Below are 10,091 nucleotides of genomic sequence, written 5' to 3' on the forward strand. Positions count from 1 at the left end.
AGATAAAAACATAGGGGCAGATCCACAAAGCACTTACGTATCTATGCGCCGTATCCCCAAAACGAGATACGCCTGAAAACTAGGTTTTTCCGCCCGACATAATTTTTCTACGCCGGCGCATCGTGGCCGCAAAAATACGCTGGACGCACCATTGTTTTGCTATGCAAATATGCAAATGAGGGAGATACGGCGATCCACGAAAGTACGTTTGTCCGGCGCAGGCTACACGCTCTGCGCATAAGCACAAAGTCCGGTCTAAAGTTACCCCTCATAAAAGCAGCTTTTACTTTGCACCAGACGTGTGCAGGTCAGCTTCAGCAGCAGCACCGTTAGGGACGAGCTGAGCACCCACACTTGCAGGACAACAATCTGTATGCCAACATGCCAGGGGCATCCATGGTCATAGCTATACTACTGGCTTTAGATGTGCGTAGAAGGAGGAGGGCACGGGAGAGGATCTACCGACCGCGCATAAACGTCTTTGGCATGGGTGACTCGGAGGTGTATCGCATCTTCAGATTCACCCCTACTGCCATCCTGAAATTAACCACAACCCTGAAAGATGACATCACCAGCCCAACACACCGCTCACATGCAGTGGAGCCACTGGTCAAGGTACTGGCAACACTCCATTTCCTTGCCAGTGGCTCTTTTCAGCGTACAAGTGGAGTTGTGGCTGGGATGGCACAGTCCTCCATTAGCAGATGTGTGCACCAGGTTGTCCCCGCAATCCTCTGACGCATGGCCAACCAAATCATCAGACCCACCCAGGAGGACCTGCGGGTGAAGACAATGCGTGATTTCTACAGAATTGCAGGATTCCCACGCACTGTGGGGGCCATTGATTGCACACATGTGCCACTACGGCCCCCCCCGTGAGACAGAGCACCTATACCGCAATCGGAAGCATTGGCATTCCATCAACGTACAGGTGATAGCCGATGCCCAATGCCTCATATGGCACGTCCGTGCTAAACACCCAGGATCCAGCCATGACAGCTACATATTCCGTCAAAGCCAAATCCCAATGGAATTTGAGCAGAACGTCTATGGGGACAGCTGGCTGGTTGGTGAGTGACATGGGTGTCAGGCATGACTGCCCCCCCCATGATGCAGACATCACGAGGGGCACATACATGACTAACATCCTCCTGTCTTTTCCCTTCCAGGTGACTCTGCATATGCATTTGGGCCCCATCTCATGACTCCATTCCGGAATCCTGAAACCACAGGAGAGAAAAGATACAATGATGCACACGCACGTACCCGTGGAGTGGTGGAACGCACATTTGGCCTCCTGAAGTCCCGTTTCCGATGCCTGGATAAGTCTGGGGGTACCCTGTTGTATTCCCCAAACTTTGTGTGCCAGATCATCGGTGCATGTTGCATGCTGCACAACTTCGCCGTGAGAAAGGGCCTAGAGATTGACATACGTGATGACCTGACCCCCGAACCAGACAACCCTAACCGAGGGTCCACCGTCTCTTGAGGGAAGAGCAGTCAGGAGATGCCTCGCAGTAGGCATGTTTGCACGTTAAACACACCCATTAATCATGGCATTAATCATGGCACAAGGAGAATGCACGCATGCACACCACTGTGGTCTCTAGCACACACACCCCACATCCTCATCAAATTGGATTAGCACAAGTCCACCATGCAAGACTTGTGAGCAGCAACGCCGCGCCAAGGCTCCAATTATGTCACTGTACATTCATACACCATTCACACGGACCTGGGGATCACTTCTCCCTGGTCCTGGGGATCCCTTCTCCACCACAACCGAGGGTGACACCCCTTTTCCGGCAGGAATGTCACCCCCACATTCAAACATCATTCACACTGTAGCCAGCCTGGTCTACAAAAAAATAAAACAAATCATAATCACAGTAAAATAACAAACAAAAATAAAACACTCATCACCTGAGTCACAAAAAAAAACTAACGGCGCTGGCGTGCCCCACGCCTGGGGCGGCCACGGCCACGGCTCCTCAGGGGAGACTCATGGGGGGGGAAATCAGGGGAAGGAGGAGCATCCCCTGGTCTCTGCCGGTGGCCTGCCCTCCAACGGCACGGCGATGCAGGTGAGGCCCACATTGAGGGCTGCCGTGTTGGCCTGGACAGCCTGGGTCAGGGCGCGCACCTCCTGACCCACGCCTGCTGTGGCGGTCTGCATATCATTGAGGCAGGTAATCACAACCAGGGAGTTGCAAACCATGTCCTGTACAGACTCCTTAATGGAGGCCAGGCTGTCCTCCATGAGGTCCAAAGTCTGGGTAACTTGACCCAGATGGCGGGTCTGACGGGCCTGGTCCCTCCTGAGATTTTCGGGCAGAACCTCTGCCACCCCCTTGTCTTCCGGGTCGCCTTCCTGCCTCCAGATGAGGCTTGGGGCCTAGAAGAAGGGGAGACCCTTGGGGGTGAAGCCCTGTTGGGGGAGGAGTGGGAGGGGCTAGCCCTGATGGAGGCCTGACTGGTGCCAGCATCAGGGCTAGACTCCTCCAAATGGAGTGTGACATCATTCCCTGACAGCACCTCCTCCTCCTCAACCACCTCATGAGGAGAGCTGTGGCCACTCCCCTCCTCAGAGGACTCCTGGCTTGCCTGGGGGTCTGCATCAGACTCATGTCCGGAGAATGGTGTGGACTGGCCAGATGGCCCAGCACCCTCCTGCACATCTGTGGATGACACAAAACATTCACAGGTTGGAGGATCCACACACTTGTCACATATTCCCCCCCCCCCCCCACACACATGCTACACACCAGATAGAAAAAAAAAAACACTTACCTGTCCTCAAGACCTCCTCAATGGAGTCAAATCCAGGCACTCCCTCCACTTGATGCCTGTGGAGGCACTGGGCAACTACACGCTCCTCATCAGTGAGCCTTATAGCAGTTGCTGGTCCCCCTCCAGTGCCCCTGGCATGAGCTGAAATCTTTGCCAGCTTACCTCTAACCACGCGGCGGAGATTATTAATCTTTTTCAAGATCTCATTGGGGGTCCTGGTCTCACCCACCCAATGCATTGATATCATCTGCAATAATTTGCAGGATCTCCCTCCTCCTGGTCGGGGTGGTATTCAGACTCTCAGGCCCATGGAGAAACCGATCATATTGGGTCATGGCCCTGGTAATGATGACCATCTCCCGCAGGGAGTAGTTCAGCTTCCCCTTCCTCACTGACATCTCTCGAAAAACACACGCTACAAAAAACACTCCGACACAAACCAACAAACACCAACAAACAATGGAACAAAAGCACCTTGCTTCAGGGGGGGAAACAAATGTATGTACTTTTGCAATGGATGGGCGTATGTCTGGGCCTATTTATGCCCTGGGCGTATCTCACTAATTACACCGGGCCTAGTTCCTATCTCACTGATTACGCCGGGCCGAGTTCTGAGCATGCGCAGAGAGGCGCCGACCATGGTCAGCGTCATGCGCATGCGCAGTCCGGCCGGCCCTTCATTTGCATGGGGTCACGGCTCATTTCAATGGAACACGCCCACGTCCTTCCCACTTTCAATTATGGTGGCTTACGCCTCGAAATTTACGTTGCGCCGGTGCCCTGTAAAATGCCCCTGAATGATCTGTATCTCTAATGGGTGAATGATTTTAGGAGCTTTAACCAGACATGTCCAGAATGAAGAGGCTGTGTGAGACTGCGTATAGCTAAAGACCACACACAAGACTTTCGCTCAAGACAGGACCACAGATGCATACAAACCTAGTCCAAGCATTAGAGGCCAACTAAAATGATAGTGATCATTGGCAAAACACAGATCAAATATGAAAAACCAAACCCCAGATGGCATTGTATGTCTGCCAGGAGGACTAAAGGCTGCTTTATTAAGCCGCTGGCTCTGATAGGCACTTCCGTACAGCCAACCTGCTGCTGTTATTCAGTTGGCCGGCGCTCTAGGTCCGGCCATCTGAATTAGACCAGCGGCAGTGGCAACAATAACATAGATTCATGCAATGCAATGAATCTATGTTATTAGTCAGTGGCAGTGCGGAGCCAGAGGGGGCGGCGCTCCAGCGCCCTCTATGGACGAACCTGCCACTGTAAGTGGGCAAACTTACAAAATCTGCAGGGGATCAAATAATTATTTTCCCCACTGTAATTCTATTTATCAGGAATGTAGCGTCTGTAGTAATTGAAGCCTTTCCGAGTCATCATTCTACATTTTGGTACATCCAACCAACAGAACTTTTGTCTTTTATGGAAGTTAAATACACAAAGGTATTCCCCTAAATTTTTACATAAATCTATAGTCATGTGACACACAAGGTCCTAAGGGCCAGATTCTCGTAGACTGGCTTAAAAATGCGGCGGCGTAACGTATCTCATTTACGTTACGCCGCCGCAAGTTTTACAGGCAAGTGCTTGATTCACAAAGCACTTGCCTGTAAAGTTGCGGCGGCGTAGCGTAAATCCCCCTGGGCAAAACCCGCCTAATTCAAATGATCCGGGTAGGGGGCGTCGATCATTTAAATTAGGCGCGTTCCCGCACCGAACGTACTGCGCATGCGCCGTTCCTAAAATTTCCCGACGTGCATTGCGCTAAATGACATCGCAAGGACGTCATTGGTTTCGACGTGAACATAAATGGCGTCCAGCCCTATTCACGAACGACTTACGCAAACGACGTAAATTTTTAAATTTCGACGCGGGAACGATGGCCATACTTAACATTGGCTGCGCCTCATATAGCAGGGGCAACTTTACGCAGCGCAAATCTTACGTAAACGTCGTAACTTCACTGCGTCGGTCGGGCGTACGTTCGGGAATTCGTGTATTTTGCTAATTTGCATACTCGATCGGGAAAACGACGTCGGTGACACCTAGCGGCGAAAAAAAAAATTGCATTTAAGATCCGACAGCGTAAGAGCCTTACGCCTGTCGGATCTAATGGTTATCTATGCGTAACTGATTCTATGAATCAGGCGCATAGATACGACGGGCGGACTCAGAGATACGAAGGCGTATCAGGCGATACGCCGGCGTATCTCTTTGGTGAATCTGGCCCATAGTCTTTTATAGTCTTCCCTGCAGAGGAGGAAGGTCATTCTTCAGGTGTCCATGTCACTACCTGGATGATATGGACACTTCCTATTCACTCAGAAGACTGCAGTGGCATGATGATATCACAAAGAGCTTAAGTATCGGCACAGGCTGCGGCGCTGAATTGGCAAGGGACATGATCATAAAAGTGGGAGAGAGAAGATAAAAACTGGACCACAGGTGAACTGGACCATCAGGGAACCCCCCCCCCCCCCTCCTCATCTCTTGCTCCCCATTCTTCTCTTCCCTCTCTGCTCTCCTCACACTCCCCTTGCCCTCTTTCACTGCTCCCTCTTCTCTTTTCTTGCTTTGACACCCCTACAAGGGCCATTGGATTTTTCTCTCTCCCTTTCGCCTGATACTTCCGCAATGTGCAATTCTCACTAGCTAGTGCAGTTTGGCTACCATTGGGTGGTATTGGAATATCTTCCTCCACTGGTGCACTAAGCCAAGTGCTTGGGCTTTTCAACCCTGTTAGGTAGATTCAGAAAGAGTTAGGCCGGCTTATCAGTAGATAAGCCGACCTAACTCACTCAGAATCTACGCCGCCGTATGTTTAAGCGTATGCTCAAACAGAGATACGCTTAAACAAAGCTAAGATAGGCCGGCTTGCGCCGTTCTATCTTAGCTTGCAATTTTTCGGATGGCCGATAGGTGGCGCTTCCATAGCGGCCGGCGTAGATTATGTAAATGAGCTTTTACGCCGATTCCCGAACGTACGCCAGCCCGCCGCAGTCGAATTACGTCGTTTCAGTAAGGCCTTAGGCGGCCTAAAATTATTCCACCTATGAAGTGGAATAACAATGTTAAAGTATGGCCGCCGTTCCCGCCGCGAGGTTCGAATATTTTACGTTGTTTGCGCAAGTCGTCCGCGAATCGGGAGTTACGTCGTTTACGTCCACGTCGAAATCAATAGGCCTGTACGGCGTACTTAGCCGCAATGCGCCCTGGGAAGTGTAGGCGCCCGGCGCATGCGCAGTGTAGAAAAACGTCAAAAAAACGTGAGGTCAAGCCTCATTTCCATACAACACGCCCCCCTCCAACCAATTTGAATTAGGCGTCCTTACGCCCGCTCGTTTTAGACTACGCCGCTGTAAATTAGCAGGTAAGTTGATTTAGAATCACTACTAGCCTAACTAATTTACGGCGGTGTAGCCTAAACAGGCTAGGCTACGCCGCCCTAAAGTTAGGCCAATGTACCTGAATCTACCTATGTATGTTCCAGCTCAATGTATTATTGCACTCTATTATTGTGCCTCAATTTTTGTATACGGTTCTTCGAAAATGTTGCTAAAAATCCACTAAAACCTTTTGTATAACAATAATTGGAAGGGTTGTCCAGATACTTTTGGCCCCACAGTGCAACTAGAAATGATATCCCACTATCTCATTGACACAGTAGGGCTCATGCATAATTTATTATTACAAAAACAAAAACCAGGACTAATAGGGGTTATAGCAATACCATCACAAAATCTCACAAAACAGTAGGATGCAGGACCATGCACAAAGGAGCTGAAGATCTAAATGAAAATGGTAGGTGTGGAGGATTTGGAGGCAGTGATTGGTTACAACAGCGTAGTAATGGCAGGTCAAGTAAATAGATATCATTAGGCATAAAAGAAATTTACAATAATAGTACCAGCAAGATGGCCTGACAAAAAATTTCAGAACAAAATGTTGCCATTATCTGGCAGGCTATCTTTACCTTAAAAGAACCCCATGATGTTGGGCCGGATTCAGAAAGCCTTAACGCCGATGTATCTTCTGATACGCCGCCGTATCTCTGCGCCTGATTCTTGATATTAGATACGCCTGAATTTTGGCTCCATCCGACCGACGTAAGTCTCCTACGCCGTCGTATCTTGGGCGCATATTTACGCTGGCCACAAGGGGCGCTTCCATTGTTTTACGCGTCGAATATGTAAATGAGCAAGATACGCCGATTCACGAACGTACTTCTGCCAGTCGCAGTAATCTACGCCGTTTACGTAAGGCGTACGTCCGGCGTAAAGTTAAGCCACATAAAGCAGGTGTAAGTCATGTTAGGGTATGGACCAGGGAACAGACGTCGTATTTTACGTCGTATACGTAAGTCGTACGTGAATGGGGCTGGGCGTAGGTTGCGTTCACGTCGTAGGCATTGAGCCGTCGTATCTTAGGGAGTATATGCGACGTGATTCTGAGCATGCGCGCGCATGCGCCGTTCGTTCGGCCCTTCATTTACATGGGGTCACGCTTCATTTTAATAGATCACGCCCACTACCTTCCTACTTTGAATTAGGCGGGCTTACGCCGGCCAATTTACGTTACGCCGGCGCAACAAAGAGAGCAAGTGCTTTGTGAATACTGGGGTGGATTCAGGTAGGGGCGTGCACTATTATGGAGGCACAGGGTACCGTTTTTACGCTGCGCCTCCGTAAATTACCTGCGCTACGCTTCATTCACGAAGCAGTAGCTCCGTAATTTGCGTGGGCGCTTCGTAAAAATGGCCGGCGTAAGCGTGCGTAATTTAAACGATCCCGTAGGGGGCGTGGATCTTTTAAATTAGGCGCGTTCCCGCGCCGAACGTAGTGCGCATGCTCCGTCTGGAAACTTTCCTGACGTGCATTGCGGCAAATGACGTCGCAAGGACGTCATTTGCTTTAACGTGAACGTAAATGGCGTCCAGCGACATTCACGATTCACTTACGCAAACAACGTAATTTTCAAACATCGCGACACGGGAACGACGGGTATACTTAGCATTGGTTGCCCCTGCTAATAGCAGGAGCAGCCTTACGCGGAACCCGACTAACGCAAACGACGTAAAATGCGTACGGCGGGTGCACGTAGGGTTGTGAATCGGCGTGAGTATGCAATTTGCATACTCTACGCTGACCACTACGGGAACGCCATCTAGCGGCCATCGTAAGAATGCAGCCTATGATACGACGGCATAAGAGCCTTATGCCAGTCATATCTTAGGCTGCAGTCGGCGTAACGAGCTTTCTGAATACAGAAAAGTCGTTACGCCAGCGCAACTAAGCAATTGCGCTGCGTATCTATGGATACGCAGACGCAATTTCTTACTGAATCCACCCCTTAAGCTGCAGTCGGCGTAACAAGCTTTCTGAATACAGAAAAGTCGTTATGCCGGCGCAACTAAGCAATTGCGCTGCGTATCTATGGATACGCAGACACAATTGCTTACTGAATCCACCCCACTGTTCTTGCCTCTCTATGTTACGTCGGCGTAGCGCATATGAGATGCGCTACGCCGCTCTAAAAATGCGCCGCTCTACGTGAATCTGGGCCGTTATCTTTGATACTTCTGTACTTATACTGACAGTTGCAGGTTGAAGTTCACCCATGGCAGTCAAAACGGAGTGTTGTTGGGGACTTTATCGAGACAGGGTTATAGATGAATTTATTAAATGATCGGTTGATAAAGTGCATTTTAACAGAATGGAGGTTTGATGACTGTGAGATACTGGCCCAGATTCAGGTAGAGCCGCGCAATATTTGCGTGGGCAAAGGGCAACGATTTTTGCTCTGCGCCCACGCAAATATTTCGATTTGCCCGCGATTCACGGAGCAGTAGCTCCGTAAATTGCGCGGGCGCTATGCTAATTTGCCCTGCGTAAGGGCGCCTAATGTAAATGATCCCGCCGGGGGCGGGAATCATTTAAATTAGGCGCGCTCCCGCGCCGAGCGAACAGCGCATGCTCCGTCGGGAAACTTTCCCGACGTGCATTGCGGCAAATGACGTCGCAAGGACGTCATTTGCTTCTAAGTGAACGTGAATGGCGTCCAGCGCCATTCACGAATCACTTGCGTAAACGACGTGAAATTCAAATTTCACGAGCGGGAAGGGTGGCTATACTTAAGGCCCCTTTCAGACGGACGGATAGAATGGTGCTTTTAGCTGCGGATTTTCTATTTTACTACCGCAGCTAAAAGCACATAATGTTTTCCTATGGCCCCATTCACACACAGCGTTTACGCACGATTACGTTACATGCGGTTTGGTGCGAATAGAAAAAATAGAATTGAATGCGTCCAGGTGCGATGTAGCGCAGCTATATGCACATAACCGCAGGTAATCGCAGTCTTTTTTGTCAACTGCGGATAGCAGCGTTTTAGAATTCAAGGGACCCAAACAAAAACAAAAAAAATAAAAATGGTTGCTATGGAAATGAATACCGCAGCTAAACGCAGCCGCAGTTAAACGCACGTAAACGCATGTAATCGCAATGTGCAAATGCAGTTAATCGCAGTGCCTGGAGCCTTGAATTTCACAAAACATTTGTAGTGCTTTTAACTGCGGCAAAACAGCCGTCCGTCTGAAAGGGGCCTTAGCATTGGCTGCGCCTACTATGAGTAGGAGCAGCCTTATGCTAAAGTCGCCGTACGGAAACTCCGTACCTTGCGTGCGCAGGGCACGCGCAACTTTTGTGAATCAGTGTTAGTATGCAATTTGCATACTATACACAGATCACAATGGCCGCGCCCCCTAGCGGCCAACGCAAGAATGCAGCCAAAGATATGAAGGCATAAGGAGGCTTATGTCTGTCATATCTTAGGCTGCAGTCCGCGTAGCGATGTTCCTGAATCAGGAGCACTCGTTACACCGGAGCAAGTAAGCACTTGCGCCACGCAACCTATGGTTGCGCGGGCGCAAGTGCTTCTTGAATCTGGGCCACTATGTGAAAGATATGATCAGGAAATGGGAGTAGCATCAGACAGGCAAAAGTGAGAGGTGGCTACCGATGAAAAGAGGAAAGCTTGTAAGAAAAGAAATGGCTGCACATCCAGGAATTCCGATTGCCTCTTATTGTTCAAAGTGATAACACCAAAGACACCAACACGAGGTCACGTAGACGCATTTCACACAAACATCTTGTGCTTAATCATTACTTAATGATTAAACACAAAGGGCCAGATTCTCAGTGGAGATACGACAGCGTATCTCCAGATACGCCGTCGTATCTCTGAGTTGCGCCGTCGTATCTATGCGCCTGATTCATAGAATCAGTTACGCA

The sequence above is a fragment of the Rana temporaria genome, chromosome 8 (genome assembly GCF_905171775.1).
Source record: "Rana temporaria chromosome 8, aRanTem1.1, whole genome shotgun sequence".
Lineage (NCBI taxonomy): Eukaryota > Metazoa > Chordata > Amphibia > Anura > Ranidae > Rana > Rana temporaria.